The 17,288-nt window shown below is 37.8% G+C and overlaps 1 long non-coding RNA gene across 1 annotated transcript in view; it reads right to left on the reverse strand.

Moving 5' to 3' along the window:
• LOC145542363 (uncharacterized) overlaps positions 1–17,288 on the reverse strand; it is a 248,547-nt gene that overhangs the window by 174,568 nt on the left and 56,691 nt on the right. Inside the window, exon 2 of the long non-coding RNA XR_014079809.1 lies at positions 10,064–10,168. This is a non-coding gene — a long non-coding RNA (uncharacterized LOC145542363). The remainder of the gene's footprint in view (positions 1–10,063; positions 10,169–17,288) is intronic.

Here is a 17,288-nt window from a genome sequence, read left to right on the forward strand (position 1 = left end):
TTCTATATAAAAATAATAAAAAAATGTAAAATAAAAATACAGCCCATAATCACGAGAGATACTATGAGAAAATGTGAAACTGAGTTGAAAGGTATAGTATAGTAGATAACTGGACCATTTAGCACAGAAATGCTAAATGGCATTAATGCTAATTGGCTCTCCTGCTATATAAAGTACCTCTCTCCTGATTAGTACTTGATTAAACAACAACAACAAAAATAACCGCTTAGAAATAACAACAGCTTTCTGGATTCCATTCTTCTCAGCAAGATAATGAGCATAGCACATTGTTTAGATGTTTTTAATTGGGTGAATATCAGCCAAACAATGTTTTTCTATCATTGATGCCTTGTATACTAAGAATTTCATTACATCCTAGAATTACCACATAAAAATTTCCTTGTATTTGTCACAAACACTGTTAACTTTGTTCAAGTATTTATTCCTTCTAGATGCAGCCTGTGGGACTTTCCAAGTGGCTCAGTGGTGAAGAACCTGCCTGCCACTGCAGTAGACACAAGAGAAGAGGGTTTTATCCCTGGTCAGGGAGATCCCCTGGAAGAGGAAATGGCAGTATTCTTGCCTGAAAAATCCCACTGACAGAGAAACCTGGCAAGCTCCAGTCCACAGAGTCACAAAGGATCAGACAGGACTGAGCAGGCTTATATGAATGTGTTCAGAAGCAACTGGCTCTCCAGGCCCACATCCAAAGAAGAAGACTTGTGCTGTAGGTCTAAACTAATTCTATCTCCCTGGTCACACTGATTGATTCAAGGATGGGTCCATGGCTCAATATCAACTTAGGAGAACCAAACGTTTGCTCTCCTCTTGAAGGCATACGTTCTCTTTCCTGTTAACGTAAGTAAAGGCCACTAAAAACCCTGCCTTAAAATGGAGCCAATCCAGAGTAAGTAGAACTAGTAATAAATCCAACTCATAACAGACCCAAAATGCTCAATTAATGAAGTAATGAGCTTCCTTTTTGGTTGAGTTATTTCAGTTTGGGATTTCTACTGCTATCTACCAAAAGAATCTCATCTGATAAACATGAATTAATTAACATTAGAAGGTTACAACAGGAGTTGGTGGAAGGGGAAGAGTAGGGAAATACATTTTTTCTCTTTTCTTTAAATTTTTGCCTCTTACAACCACTGTAACAACAGGAAGTACAGTTTAATTGGAAATAGTCTAACATAGTTCTAAGAATAATCATCCAAGGCTAACTGCCTGGGCATTCTTGATGTCAGATAAATTGGCTCTCCTGCTATATAAAGTACATCTCTCCTGATTAGTACTTGATTAAACAACAACAACAAAAATAACCTCTTAGAAATAACAACAGCTTTCTGGATTCCATTCTTCTTAGTAAGATAATGAGCATAGCACATTGTTTAGATTTTTTAATTGGGTGAATATCAGACAGACAATATTTTTCTATCATTGATGCCTTGTATGGTAAGAATTTCATTACATCCTACAATTACCACATAAAAATTTCCTTGTATTTGTCACAAACATATTCCTACACATAAAGTCAGTAGCTACAACTTCACTATCTGTATATTAAATTTTTCTTTAATGAGAGTATCCACTTGAAGTCATGGAGCACCTAACTTGGTTGAAAGATTTTACTTTTGACCATGATTTGTTCTTTTCAAAATACTTTTTTTTTAAAAAAAAGGAAAATTTGAGTAGAATTTTGTTTCACCGCTAGATCCTAAGCAATTACTGATTACCTACTCCATGTAGTTCTGTAAGAAAGAAAAATGAAATTCAGAATGTGGCCTTTGCCCTCCAGAAGTTTATAAGCTGGTTTTAGTAACAAAAAGAGCAGAGTGAAAAATTTAATCATTAAAATGCAAATGGATAAAATGCAGAATCATTAAGTGATGTGAAAATAGTTGGTAAAGGGGCTCTCAGTAAATACCTGTGGCCTCATCAGAGAGAAGCAGGAAAGAAAGGATGGGCTTTTTAAACATTCACCAGTCAATACCTGAAGGCTCACATAGTCCTCCAAATGAATGACTTTTATCATTCACCTATTTAAGAAATGATTCTGTACATTCTCAGCATTAGATGCTGTATTAGGTGCTCCTCTTGGTCCTTCTTACTTTAGTCTTGTTTTGGATGCACACAGTTGGGCAGGATCATTGTCCTTGGTTCATGACACTATCACTGCTTCATTTATGGACCACAACTGGGCTGTCTCCAGTTGTGGAGACAGCTGTTCTAGACACATGTTCACATGTATACATAAGGGAGTAGAAATGCTGAGTCAAAAGGTTTACAAATGCTCTAGTTCACAAGATAATGCCAAATTATAGTCTAAAGCAGTTGAACCTTTTTATATTCCTACCAGCAATTAATAAGAAATTCAGTTATCTACATCCACACCAATACTTGGTATATTGCTAGACTGTTTAATTTTTTCCAGCTCATTGTGGTCTTGTTTCCCTAATTCATTTTAGGCTGAGCACCTTTTCATATATTCTGCAGTAATATAGTCATTCTTTCTTTTTCTATTTTTGACTCTGTCAATTTTCTTAACGTTATAGGTACAGATATAGACATAGATAATAGGATAGCAAATACAAGATTCTAGCAATTCAACAAAATACAAAGGATCACTTAAGAGGTCAAATCTCTCATACTCTTTCATTCTTGGGGGATGTTGAGAGAAAATATGCACTTCTTGTGAGAGAAAAGATGTACTTTGGTGTAGTAATTAAAGGAAATACTAACTCCTGACTACTATTTACCTTACATAACATCAGGCAGGTTTTGCATCAAAATCCCTCAGTTTCTAGCCTTGCTCACACATCATCTCACTCCCATAGAATTCCAGTCAAGTCAAAAGAAAAGAATGCGGACAGGAAAGGTCCCTTTTACACAGAATAATTCCGAGTGACCTGAAACCAATACCTTTTCAAACTGGATATCTCATGAGTTCTAGTCATGGTCTGCAGACTAGCTGACTGGCCAGGAACACAGAATCCTCAGGTCACCTGGAGCCACCCCTGATGACCACAGTCAGATGTCCTGTACTGTGAGACCACAGAAAATCCATTCAAACAAAAGTTGAATTGGAATATACACTAAATTCAGAAGGGAAAGAGATGACTGCTTTGAGCATGCGCCAGATTACCAACTAAACTAGTACTCTCGCGTCTTTTATTTCCAAACAGGAAAGATAGAGAGATAACGACTGCATGAAATCATTTGCTTTACTAGGTGCTTGACACTCACTGAAAAGCACAATGAAAACCTGGTGACATTATACAGCTATAAGAACAAACCAAAAATAATTTAACAAGGTAACTTTTTCAGCTTTTAAAAGGTAGAAAGAAAAATTTAGATATTCAAGACATATTCAGAAGTTCTAAATTTTTTAAGGCCATGGTTTTTCCCCTCAAATGAAAATGAGAAATTACAAAATTCCAGAATCCAGAGTTTCTAACTAAACATAAGAGGTAGGAGAAGACTCAACCATAATGATCTTCATTCGCATTCATAGACTGTTCTCTTAATCCGTTCAGACTGCTATAACAAAATGTGATGGACTGGGTAACTTAAAAATCATAGAAGTTTACTTCTTATAGTTTTGGAGGCTAGAAAGTCCAAATCAAGGTGCCAGCATGGTTGTGCTATGGTGAAGCCTTGCCTACTAGTTCACAGCCTATGTCCTCACATAGTGGGAGAGTGAGGGGTCTCTCTGGAGACACTTTCATAAGGCACTGAGCCCATTAATGAGGACTCCACCCTCATGGCTGAAGTACTTCTCAAAGGCCCCACCTGTTAATGCCATCACACTGGGCATTAGGATTTCAACACAGAAATACAAGGAGGAACACAAACATTCATCTGTAGCAACTGTATCCTAGCATATTCTCTTCCTCAACATTCCAGTGTATTGAGAATACACTGCTATTTAAATTTGCATCTTAACCAGTGGACAAATTGAGACAAAGAGAAATGAGGCAACTTTCTTTTTAAAAAAATTAGTTTATTTTAATTGGAGGATAGTTGCTTTACAATATTGTGGTGGTTTTAGAAATGAGGCAACTTTCTGAAAGCTTCGAAGGGGTAGGCCTTGCCAACGGACCAAGAAGTCCCATCTCCTAAGTCCTCCTAATGGCCTGCAACTGGACAAACCACTTTCTGCTCTTCTCATGGTAACAGGTTAAAAAACATGTACAATTCCAGCATCGCATCAATTTAACGCTTCTTTTTAAGAAAGTTTATTTAAACATGCCATGTGATCAACTATTTTAATTCTGTGTATATGTAAGGAATCTGTGGAAAGCTTATGAAGCCAGTTACCAGCCACCTCAACTCTTCTGTGCACCCTCATAAAATTTCCCAGATGTCACAATTGTCACACCTACTTGTTAAACTGGAGAAATTCTTGAACCACAGTAAGCAGATGCTCGAACAGATGGAAAATTTCTTTTTGGGCTGAGAAAAAGAAATTTCCAATTAAGAAATGCCTGGACACTATTTTATCTTCCTTCTAGTTGACTGAACTATGAGATTTCCTTACGTTACAGTTTAGAATTAAAAAAAAACACTTTCCATTTCCCTCAATATTCTTTATTTCTTCATGTACTCATAAACATTAGCTTAAACTATGCTCATTTTTATGTTTTCTTATAAACTTGCCATGGTGATTTTAAAATTGGAAAATTAATGAACTACTTTCATGTAATATTTATATCAACACCTTTATTCTTACCCATTTCTTGTTCAGTTTGCCTCTTACATTTTTTTCTCCATTCACTTACAACTTTAAACAGTATCTATTCTGTGCTGAACACTCATTTCTTCACTAGTTTATCCCCTACATACCCCAAAAGAAGAACCAAAAATGCAAAATAAAATAAGTTCCTTTGCACATGGATGAAAGCAGATATGGGCTATCATCCAGCCCCCACGTGCAACCCCACCCAACATTCATCTTCCTTAGTATCTCTCTAGGGAAAAGGTGAGTTGGCTCACTCTGGAACCAGCCACCTGGCAGCTGCTTCTCTGACAGGAATTCTCCCCACGCCCTGATTTTTCTTCTGAGCTTTTGCCATGCTTCTCTGCTGCCACCATCCCAAATTCTTCACTCCCCTAGATTACGACTAAGCTCAAGGACACGCAGTATTGCCTCCATCGAAGGTCTGTGGCCACAGAGGGAGATGTACAGCAGCTTGCAGCTGCTTGAGGTATTTTAAGATAAAATATCAGTCCTAGTCTTTAAATGTCCTCAGCCATTTAAATGCACTTAATTTTTTGGCGCAGTTATAATTTCACAGCAAAATTAAGCAGAAAGTACAGAGAGTTCCCACATACCCCCTGCCCCCAACACACGCACGATCTCTCCCACAAGCAACATCCAGGCACCACAAGGGGATACTTGTTAAAATTGATTAAACTAAATTGACACATCATTATCTACCCTCAAATCCATAGTTTTCATTAGTGTTCACTCTTGGTGGTGCATATTATATACATTATGACAAATATTTAATGACACATATCCGCCACTGTAGTATCACACAAAATAATCTCACTGCACTAAAAGTCCTGTGTACTCTGCCTGTTTCTCCTTCCCTTAGCCCCCAGCAACACTGATCTTGATCTCCATAGTTTTGCCTTTTACAAAATGTCATGTAGTTGGAATCATACACTATGTAGCCTTTTCAGTTTGGTTTCTTTCACTCAGTGATGCTAATTTAAGGTCTTTCCATGTCTTTTCACGACTTGATAGCTTATTTCTTTTTAGTTGCTTAGTGACAAACCATTCTCTGGAAATACCACAGTTATTTATTCATTCACCTACTGAAGGACACCTTGGTTGCTTCCAGGTTGGGGTCATTATGAATAAAGATGCTATAAACATCCCTGAACAGGTCTCTGTAGACATAAGTTTTCCATTCTTTAAGTAAATTCCAAGGAATACAACTGCTAGCTCAGATGGTAAAAGTGTCTAGCTTTGTAAAAAACTGTCAAACCATCTTTCAAAGTGGCTGTACTATTGGGTTGTCAATAAGTTCATTCAGGTTTTTCATAAGATGTAACAGAAAAACTCAAACAAACTTTTAACCAACCCAGTATTTTGCATTTCACTAGCAATGAATGAGAGTTCCTGTTGCTCTTCATCCTCCCCAGATTTTGATGTTGTCAATGTTTGGGACTGTGACCATTCTAACATCTTATTGTTCTTTAGTTTGCTATTTCCCAATGACATATGATATGTAACATCTTTTCATTCTCTTGACATTGTCCTTCATAGAGTAGGATTTTAGTTTTAATGAAGGCCAGTTTATCAAATATGTTTTTCATGGATGGTACCTTGATGTTATATCTAAAGTCACTGTCATGCTCCAGGTCATTTAGACTTCTTTCCTATGTTATTTTCTAGTTTTACCTTTTACATTTAAGTCAAGGATCTGTTCTGAGTCAGTTTTGGTGAGTGTGTAAGAAAGGCTTGGGTCTAGATTTACTTTTTTGCCTGTGGATGTCTAATTGTTCTCGCACCCTCTCATTTTTTCTATAATTAACTTTCCACATTCCCTGAGCTCCCCAAATTCCAGTTTACTTTTTATTGGGAAATAATATTCCTATTCTTCATCTTCTCAGTTTCCACACAGGGCCTAATTTTATAACTTAACTCACTGATTAAGGTGTATCTAAATAAACGAGATGCTCCCTTCGTGTGTGTCCTTGGTGAGAATATGAAAGGGAACATCTGGGTGGGAGGGGGGTACTCACTGACTCTGCCATAATTTTATTCCAAATGCAGATAAAACAGACCCAGTACTATCATATAAAAAGTAATCAATTATTGTGTTGGACATCTGCAATTTTTATCTTGTGCTTTATCTTCATCTTTCTTTTTCTTCTTAATGTTTTGTGAAATAAAACCACAAATAGGCTTGATAACAATCCTGGTTGAAGTATTCAAGAAACAAGATTACTTACTGTGTTATATATATGATCTCTATATTTTACACCTAAGTACTTGTTTGCCAATGTTTAATAAACCCTCCACATTTCAAATGTTTACTCTTCTAATTCTTGCAATTCTCGGCATCCTATTTTCTAAGATGTATCTTAAGTAAGTTAACACATTGTAGAAAACAGTTTGAGTGAATAAAGCACTTTATTTCCACACTTGCACTTGCTTTCCAAGGAAGCATCTAGGAGTAATTATTACATTTCTTACACTACGTAAGAAAAGACTTAAGGGGCCAACTATTGAGATTTGTTTGTAAGACATAATAGAAAAGTTTCCTACAAAACATGTCTTCATGATGAAGACATGAAATGTATGAGGAAAGATAAAGTAGTGGGTGTGTGGACAGTAATAAGTGGCTGTCAGGATATACATAAACTCAGAAAATGTGAGGATAGTATTAAAATCAAAGTAGCTGTGTAATTAGAGAGGTGAGGATCATACAGTGATACCCCTTTTCTTGGAATTCCAACTGCACTGGGATCCATTAATTTGGGGTAAATGAAGTTCCACTGAAGTTCTTTAGAGCTCTAGCTTTGAGCTTCTATAGAAACATGCTTTAATTGATCCTAGCAATGCAGGAACATTTCTACTCTAACACCTAATGAAATAGGAATAATCATTATTTTTCCTTTCTGTTACAGCATCACTTGTATAGATTTTAGGACTACTGGGAAAGTATAAGTATTTATAAAGACATTCCTCATATCCTGGAATTAACTTGGTGTTTTCTTGCCTTCTATGAAAACAGGTAAACAGAAACACAGAGAAATTAAATGAATGTTTAAAGGCAAGACAAAAGATAGGAAGGCAATTTGAAATTCTTTTCCCTAGAAACTGTCTCCTTCTTACCTATCTTCTTAAAACAAAATACCACCCCTCCCCCAAAAAAGACAAATGTCTAAAAATCAACAAAGGGTAACATATAAACATAAACACATTATTTTCTTCAGACACTCTACAAGACTGATCCTAAATAAAAGAGTAAACAATAAAACTTTAACCTCTTTACAGATTTAGGCTTTGTATATTTACCTCTTGTCCCCCTTAAATTCTATTTAATTTTATATATAGTTTGCAGGTTTTATGCTCTCTGTCAATAATGTCCCTCTTTGTTTTCCCAAATGAAAGACATAATGATCCCATTAATTCTTTCTAAATTAAAGTTTTACAGTAAAACTGACATTAGCTTTTTATGTTCTTTGCTTTTCCTCAGCAAACAAGTTTTAAAGTTAATACATCCATTGCAAGCCAACAAAATAAGATCACTTCTTAAATCTGTGCCCAGGGCTGCATTTGGGTCCTCTTTTGCAAATGTGTGGTTACATTTTCATGCAATTGAAACAATAATAATTTCTCTCCAAGTTACTCTGTATCTCCCCAACCAAGTGGACTTCAGTATGTTTAAAAAAAAAAAAAGTTTACAGAGATTTCAGGAGACTGTCCTATTCAGAACCTTGGCTGCTTTAATTCAACAGGAGTGTCTCTCCATCTTTTAAGCACTGCAAACAAAGAGCTCCAAGCTTTTTAATAGCAACAAAGACCAGAGAGTAGCTTTTCAAGTCAGCAGCCCAGCTGAGAAATTGGCCATTGACAGCTGGCCTGACGGAATATGAGTCGTCAAAGGAAGCTGGCAAGAACCATACGGAGTGACATTCCAACACTCTTAACATGCCCATCAGAAACTCCCACAGCTGACGGTGTTCACACAGCTGTAGGTTATTAGGAAGGAGACTTAAAGGAATGACTTAAAGCCCTTTTTAGGGTCATTCACTATCATGATAATGTTAACTAAAACCTGCTGGTAGTGAAGCAACTTAGTGCAGAAGAACAATATATCACTGTTTCCTGATGGCTGCCACAAACTAAAAGGGAGTTCTACCTTTAGTGTGTTGTGAGAAATTGATTTTACATCTGAGCTTTACAGTGATCTCCTTGGGCTAATAAATGTGGCTTCTTATCTGACTTGCAGTTCTTGAAATTCCCAAATGCATTTATTAATGAATATAATTTAATTTGAATTACATTTAAAGATTACGAAACAAAAAAAAAACAGAAAAAGAATCTCTAAGTAATCTCTTGAATACCTCAAGTGAATAATCAAATAAATTTATAATTTACAACAAACATGAAAGTTTTAGAATACCATCCTGAATAGCCAAGACTCCACATGAGACGAAAATATAAGGGAAGGTGTTCTTCTCCCCAAATTATTTACTATTATTGATAACATATTAAAAATATATTACTTCTTAGTAATAAAACCAAACTGTTAAGTAGCTTTAAGATAAACTTGACCTATAACTTTCACTCTATTGTACAATGGAGAAACCATTTTCCCATTTGAATTTTAAGCATGCCAATATTCAGAAAAACATGGTAAAATAAGGATCACATCACAGTCTACAAATAACCAATGACTCCCTTTATTGTTCCTTCCACATTTAGTAATCACCTGTTATATGATTAATAGCTGTGGCTCAGTTTAAGAGCTTCTGTTTCTGGACATGGCTAAGGGAAATTAAGTCAAATATCAAACCAAATGTACTGGCTTGTGTATGAAGCCAATAAAGGAATGCCAAAAAAAAAAATCACTCGTAGCTCATTTTAAGGTAATGATCAGATTTTTCTCATCTGTGTAGATGCTTTATCCAACAAGACTAATATTGTTGAGTCAATAAAAGCCCTTCATCAAAAAATACAACCAAGAAACCTATTAAATCAAGAAAATGTTTTCAAGTTTCCCATTTCAGTTGTAGTGCTTCTCTGTGAATGAAAAGCACTTGAATCCAGACCAGCCTTAACAGTGAAGTGCGGCTTTGATGCAGCACCATTTTTCTCATTACGGCACAGTTGTCACTCCTCATCCTCAGACAACAGCATGAGGCATTCAGGCAGTCGCGGAGTTGTAAGTTAGGGACAGGTGGAGAGCTGACAGTCAGATGAGCAAATGTCTCAGAAGGGCACTGCTGCTGCTGGTTAAAGAGCGACACCCAGAGCACTTTGCTGATCGGCCATAAGAGCCGAGGAGAGATTCAGAAAGACAAAGTTCATTAAACTCACAGGTCTTGGGAGGAGGCGCAGCAGGGCCGCATGGAAGATCACCCAGGTGGTCACAGGCAGAAGAGAGGAGGAAGAAAGTTTGGGCCTCCATCTTTATCGGGGTTTCTGTGGGAAAAGCAAGATAGGGCAGGTAAAGGGTCAGGATTGGCTAATTTGAATTATTTCAAAGGGCCTCAGACTAACAGGGATGGTCCTCTAGTTGCCTGGCACCTGGTCTTGGGATGGGGAAAGTAGAGGTATATTGTGCCTGGGGTGTATGGACCAGATAGAGGAAGTGCTGCTTTAACTGGTGAGGGCTTCCCTGGTGACTCAGCTGGTGAAGAATCCACTTGCAGTGTGGGAGACCTGTGGGGTTTGATCTCTAGGTTGAGAAGATCCCTGGAGAAGAAAATGGCTACCCACTCCGGTATTCTGGCCTGGAGAACTCCATGGACTGTATAGTCCATGGGGTCTCAAAGAGTCGGACATGACTGAGCAACTTTCATTTACATAACAAAGGCATGCTTGCACTGGAACCTCTGCTATATCTAAGAATTAGCTTGCCTCAGAAGGGGCCTTTTCTCCACAGCCAGAAAGATTTTTTTTTAATGTGCAAAGTATAATAATATATAGAAAATTTTAAAATATATATGATACCTGACCTTGAAATGAGCCCAATTAAATAAGAAAGAGACAAAGAAAGAGAAAACTTAATTTATCTTTATACAAAAATAGCAGTAAATGATGGTCGCTTTTCAGGATGCTTTAAGAAGACTGATGCTGATTTGTGCCCCGTCACAGATTTTTTTACACAGCAACAATATATAGGATGGTAAAGTAACAATATATAGGATGATAAATCAGCAGAAAAGCCAAATAAGGACTTGGAAGCCCTACGGTCTCAGCTTCACTGCTCTCTCACTCTTGAGCTATATTTCAAAAACCCAGTATTTCTTTCCTTTCCCTTACACGGCATGAAGGCTTAAATGTGTCATCTATATTTCTATCTAAAAGAGGTCACGGTGCAAGGACCAATCGTTATGACACACAGATTTAGCATGGCGGCATCTCTGGCTGAGGTCCAGGCCGTCATGTAGAAGACAGGGCAAGGAATCTACGAGGCCCACTCTGGCAGGACTCCAGGTGCTGAGTCTTGCTTGGTGTTGAGGCCTCAAGGTGTGAATGACTTCTCAAAGCAAAAAGGAAAAGGACTAGCTATGTTCACATATTAAAGGATGCCAAGACCCACAAAGATTATGTTTCCAAAGGGATAAAAATCCTTGGGAGACGTTTCACGGTTAGGTGGCCACACGTATTGGTTGGTACCAACTCCCTGCCTGGTTACACCTACGGGCCAAGGTGTTTAGAGCAGTAGTTGCCTTTGTTTTCGAAAGTGTCCCAGTAAGCCTGTATTCAGATTCTAGCTCCAGTATTTTCCAGGACAACTGGGGTGAATTGTTTGACCTCTGTCAGTTTTATCATACATAAATGGGGATGGTGGTGCTCAACTTATAGAGAGGTTGTGAGAACTATATAGATTAATGCCTGTGAGATGCTTCGAACAGTGTCTGGTAATTAGCAAGTACTCACACAATAAGCGTTAGCTATGATTTTATGTTCTGGCATTTATGATGCAACTCAAAAAATATTATGAAGTGATTTCTTACATTTTGGATCCATCACTAGTCATCTGGGACTTCCCTGGTGGCTCAGATGGTAAAGCGTCTGCCTACAATCTGGGAGATCCGGGTTCGATCCCTGGGTCGGGAAGATCCTCTGGAGAAGGAAATGGCAACCCACTCCAGTACTCTTGCCTGGAAAATCCCGTGGATGGAGAAGCCTGGTAAGCTACAGTCCATGGCGTTGCAAAGAGTTGGACATGACTGAGCAACCTCACTAGTCATCTGCCTATAAATGTCAATAATTATCAGAAGATATTATCTCTAGAGAGAATATACATTGTCATTGTGTATAAGGTATAATTTATGGCCTGGGATAAACAGGAAAGTATCAGGATAATCTTTGTAGTTGGAGCTTTGCATATAATAAATAAATGTAAAATGCACTATTTATTCAATATGAAGATTATTTTTTATTGGACAAATCTCTACTCAGAAAATCACTTGCAATCAATGTGGTATAAATGTTTTGTTTTCCCCTGCCCCACAAATAATAGGTTTTTCAAATAATGAGGTTTAGAATCATAAAAAATAACCTTTATAAATATGCATATAACTCACATGTATTTTCCCTGGTGACTCAGATGGTAAAGCATCTGCCTGAAATGCGGGAGACCCAGGTTCGATCCTTGGGTTGGGAAGATCCCCTGGAGAAGGAAATGGCAACTCATTCCAGTACTCTTGCCTGGAAAATTCCATGGATGGAGGAACCTGGTGGGCTACAGTCCATGGGGTTGCAAAGAGTCAGACACGACTAAGTGACTTCACTCACATGTTAAATATCAGGTTTTAATATGTGTGTGCATCTTTATGTATAAATGGCTTAATTCATAAAGAAAGATATTGACAGTTAAAATCATATTAAAATTAAAAGACACTTAAAGAAAATGGCAAAACTAGCCACAAAATGACAGAAGACACGGAAGGTGACAGTATCAAGAATACACAAAGTCATACAAATCAACAAGGAAAAAATAGAAAAATAGGATAAAGGAATAATTATTTCAAACAAAAGAAATAAATTTGGACAATAAATAGATGAAGTTAATCTCAGGAAATATCTTGACAATGCATATCAGATCACAATATCATTTTTCAAAATTTGTTTTGAAACTATTGCTGATGCCTTCAACGATTCACCAAAGGCTTGGGAAGTTGATAACAGAAATAACAAACACTTATTTTAAAAAAAAACTAGAAGTTATTTTCCTTTCTTTTTCTTCTTGCCAACAACCTTTATTGTGTGGGTCACTAACTGCTGCACAATTACTTTGCTTTAAAAATTACTTTGTTTACAAATTACAAATTAGTTTATTTACAAATTACTTTGCTGACAAAGGTCCGTCTAGTCAAAGCTATGGTTTTTCCAGTAGTCAAGTATGGATGTGAGAGTTGGACTATAAAGAAAGCTGAGCACCGAAGAATTGATGCTTTTGAACTGTGGTGTTGGAGAAGACTCTTGAGAGTCCCTTGGACTGCAAGGAGATCCAACAAGTCTATCCTAAAGGAAATCAGTCCTGAATATTCATTGGAAGGACTGATACTGAAGCTGAAACCTCAATATTTGGCCACCTGATGCGAAGAACTAACTCATTAGAAAAGACCCTGATCCTGGGAAAGATTGTAGGCAGGAGGAGAAGGGGACAACAGAGGATGAGGTGGTTGGATGGCATCACTGATTCAAGGGACATTTGTTTGAGAAAGCTCTGGGAATTGGTGGTGGAAAAGGAAGCCTGGCATGCTGCAGTCCATGGGGGTCACAAAGAGTCAGACAGGACTGAGTGACTGAACTGAAGTTCTGCACATGCCATGTGCTCCATGTTCCTAGTGATAAGGAAAAATCAGGTGAAGTATAATGTCAAATTTTAAAATATAAGTACATTTCCATTTGTATAAATAATCAGAAAATGTATGCACAAAATTGCTTTTTAAAAGACTCAAGAAACTTTTTAAATTTGTTAATCTAATTATGATTCAGTTCAGTCACTCAATTGTGTCCAACTCTTTGTGATCCCATGGACTGCAGCACTCCAAGCCTCCCTGTCCATCACCAACTCTCGGAATTTATTCAGACTCATGCCCATTGAGTCAGTGATGCTATCCAACCATCTCATCCTCTGTCGTCCCCTTCTCCTCCTGCCTTCAATATTTCCCAGGATCAGGGTCTTTTCAAATGAGTCAGTTCTTCACTTCAGATGGCCAAAGTATTGGAGTTTCAGCTTCAACATCAGTCCTTCCAATGAACACCCGAGACTGATCTCCTTTAGGATGTACTGGTTGGATCTCCTTGCAGTCCAAGGGACTCTCAAGAGTATTCACCAACACCACAGTTCAAAACCATCAATTCTTCTGTGCTCAGCTTTCTTCACAGTCCAACTCTCACATCCACACATGATTACTGGAAAAACCATAGCCTTGACTAGACAGACCTTTGTTGGCAAAGTAATGTCTCTGCTGTCTAGGTTGGTCATAACTTTTCTTCCAAGGAGTAAGCGTCTTTTAATTTTATGGCTGCGGTCACCATCTGCAGTTATTTTGGAGCCCCCCAAAATAAAGTCTGCCACTGTTTCCACTGTTTCTCCATCTATTTGCCATGAAGTGATGGGACTGGATGCCATGATCTTATGGCAATTATGGAATTATGATTATCCACACTGAAATTAAAATGTTATAGAAAAGCACAGCTTTAGACACACTATGCCCTGCGCTTGGCAATTTTAAGTTTAAAATTGCTACTGTGACCAACCAAATTCCTGGAAATTGAACAAGAAATATTTAATTTAGAATTAACTAAAAGTTAATGAAGTTTCATGGGCAGACTAATACACAGAATATAAAGACATAAAGCTATAAATTTGAATCAGCCTAACAAAAACCATTCATAAACCTGTAGCGAATTATTCACTCTACATAGTTGCTTAGTCATGTCTGACTCTTTGCAACCCCATGGACTGAAGCCCACCAGGCTCCTCTGTCCATGGAATTAACCAGGCAAGAATACTGGAATGGGTAGCCATTCCCTTCTCCAGAGGATCTTCCTGACCTGGGGATTGAACCCATGTCTCCTCTATTGCAGGCAGATTCTTTACTGTCTGAGCCACCAAGGAAGCCCCCTACATAGTACAGTATTGACTAATTCAAGAAATGAAAAAGCAGAAATGTTCTCTCCTAGAACTTTGAGAAGGTAATGACAACAGACTTGGGATTTGATCATAATCTCCAAATTGGTGATGTCAAGAAGTTCAGCTGAGGAGCATATGTGTATCTGTTTCCTCACATGGTTGCTCTTGCAGCCATGCTTCATAACTCATCTGTTTTAGCCAGAGAGCTTCCTCATTCAAGAGAAGCTTGGAGTGGTGTATAATGAGGAGGAAAGAGGGCAAAGACCTATATTCCTCAATTTACACAAGAAATATTTATTCTCTATCCTCTACATGCCATATACTGTGTTGGATGGTGGAAAAAAATGTGAGCGAAATGGAGGACCAGATTACAGAGTGGTGTGTGTCCTGATATTGGAATAAACTAGAAGAGAACAAGTCAGGATGCACGAAGACCAGTTAGGAAACTACTGCAGTAATACAGGAAGGACACACTGGCCTGAACTAGAGGCACAAGGAGAAGAGAGATATTCAAAGGCCTTTATAAGGTAGAATCAGTTGGATTAGGGACCTGCAAAAGAAAATAAAGGTTTACTCTTGAGGAAGTGATATTTTAATCTTTACTCTGAGTATCTTCTACTTACAGGAATAGTGAGAAAACATGTTCTGACCAAGGCACTAATGTGTTATATAGTAAAGAAAAGAATGATATTCAGATATTTCTCCATCCAATGCCTATGGACAGACATGAAAAAAGGAAAAGTGAAAGTCGCTCACTTGTGTCTGACTCTTTGTGACCCCATGGACTATACAGCCCATGGAATTCTCCAGGCCAGAATACTGGAGTGGGTAGCCATTCCCTTCTCCAGGGGATCTTCCCAACCCAGGGATCAAATCCAGATCTCCCATATTGCAGGCAGATTCTTTACCAGCTGAGCCATAAGGGAATCCCTTAGTAAGTTTTAAGAGGTTTCAAATAAACTATCACACTGACTTTCAGATTGCAAAACACTAGATTTTTTTTCTATCAAAAATGTGATCTCCTCCTACCCACTACCCACCATCTACTTTGCTTCAATAGTTTATGATTTCCTTTTTTCTATTTTCTGGATTTGCTCTGTCTTTCTTAAATTCTATTGGCCAGAACTACACTAAATGTTTCAGAGCAGACATATGCAGTCTTCATCAAAGATCAGGACAAGGTTTTATCTTCTATTTACTACAATTCTTTTCTTGACGATCATGGAAATGATACTTGTCTTACTAGATTTGGTGTGACTGAAAAATTTACTTAAATATCTTTAGCCATAAATCCCAGAGCAAAGAGATTACATTGTTTCTATTAGAAATGTTTCTATTAAAAATTTTCCAGTTCTGTTTGCCTTTTGCTTGGTATTGGGACACAATTACTTGCAACACAAAGTAAATTTTAATTTCAAAATGTATTTTGATATTTGTAGTTCAAAATGAGCCATCAGAAGTAAGTGATCTTCCTGTTTGAAAAGGCACAGAAATGAGCTATGTTTTTTATATACTGACAGAACACTGGAAATATTCTGAAACAGTGATTCCCAATCCTGCCCGCAAATTAGGATCACCTGGGATATTTTAAAAATTGCACAGCAGAAACCAACACAACAATGTAATGCAATTATCCTCCAATTAAAAATAAAAAAGAGATTAACTCAGAAAAAAATAGATAACCAACAAGGACCCACTGTATAGAACAGGGAACTCAGCTCAATGCTCTGTAATAATCTAAATGGGAAAAGAATTTTAAAAACACAACAGATATATGCATAACTGAATCACATTGCTGTACACTTGAAACTAACCCAACATTGTTAATCAACTCTACTCCAATATAAAATAAAAATTTTTTAAAAAGCAAAATTGCAAAGAACAGGTTATACCCCGGATCAGCTGAAATGACAATCACTAGGGATGGGACACAAGCACTGGTAGTATCTAAGCTCCCTGGGTGGAACCAAGATGTAGACAAGTTTGGGAACCACTAGTCAAAACAGGAAGATAAATAAAGGGGAACTGAAACTGCTCTCTGCATGAAGAACCTATTACAATATCCAGGCTACAAACTCAGATCCGGTCTGTATTTTGAAATCTTTATTTGTCTATAAATGTCTCAGATTTCTCTTTTAGGCCCCCAGTTCCACAGAGTAGCTGAAGTTTGCTCCTAGTCCCAGAGTTTCTCTCATCTTCCCTCTGCTGCTCCTTCATTGGGGCTGGGGTTTGGGGGGAGGTATATAAAGTACCAGGGCAAAAAAAGAGGAGTTAGTGGGTTGAGCATCCATCCTATCCCCAGCAGATGTCCCCCATGCCTGCTCCATGGAATCCCCAAGGTCCCCAGTGCAGCTGCTGCACCCCATCCAAGGGGATTTGGGGTCCCCAGATTCATTACTCACAGCCTCAAAGCTCCTGGCCATAAAGGCAGACAGATATTCTATG

The sequence above is a fragment of the Giraffa tippelskirchi genome, chromosome 3 (assembly GCF_054371585.1).
Source record: "Giraffa tippelskirchi isolate mGirTip1 chromosome 3, T2T-mGirTip1v1.2.pri, whole genome shotgun sequence".
NCBI lineage: Eukaryota > Metazoa > Chordata > Mammalia > Artiodactyla > Giraffidae > Giraffa > Giraffa tippelskirchi.